We start from the raw sequence: 361 nt of genomic DNA, 5'->3' as shown, positions 1-361 counted from the left end.
TAACGGGTTGTTCGGCGTATTCAAGAGGTAACGTTTATTGGATCGCAAAAAGGTTCAAAAAATAAGGGTAAGTATTGAAGAATGAGAAATGGATGAGGAGCAGAATTTCCCATGAAGGGTTCAGTTAACTTTAATTGTTTTCCTAACTTGAAGCTTGAAAAGGGATCGTAAGGGAAGAAAACATCCACATCATTATAAGTTTCCAGTCTACGAAAATTTTAATATATCTATTTTTATTTTAAAGCAGACAATTGATATTAACTTTATATATTTAGATATAGCCGTTGATATTGTACTCGTCCTTTCAGCGCTCGGGTAAGTGAGTGCAATATCAACGGTTGTTATGAGAATATCATTTGCA

Source organism: Anopheles stephensi, chromosome 2 (genome assembly GCF_013141755.1).
Source record: "Anopheles stephensi strain Indian chromosome 2, UCI_ANSTEP_V1.0, whole genome shotgun sequence".
Taxonomy (NCBI): Eukaryota; Metazoa; Arthropoda; class Insecta; order Diptera; family Culicidae; genus Anopheles; species Anopheles stephensi.
Note: the sequence above shows the minus strand (reverse complement) of the source record.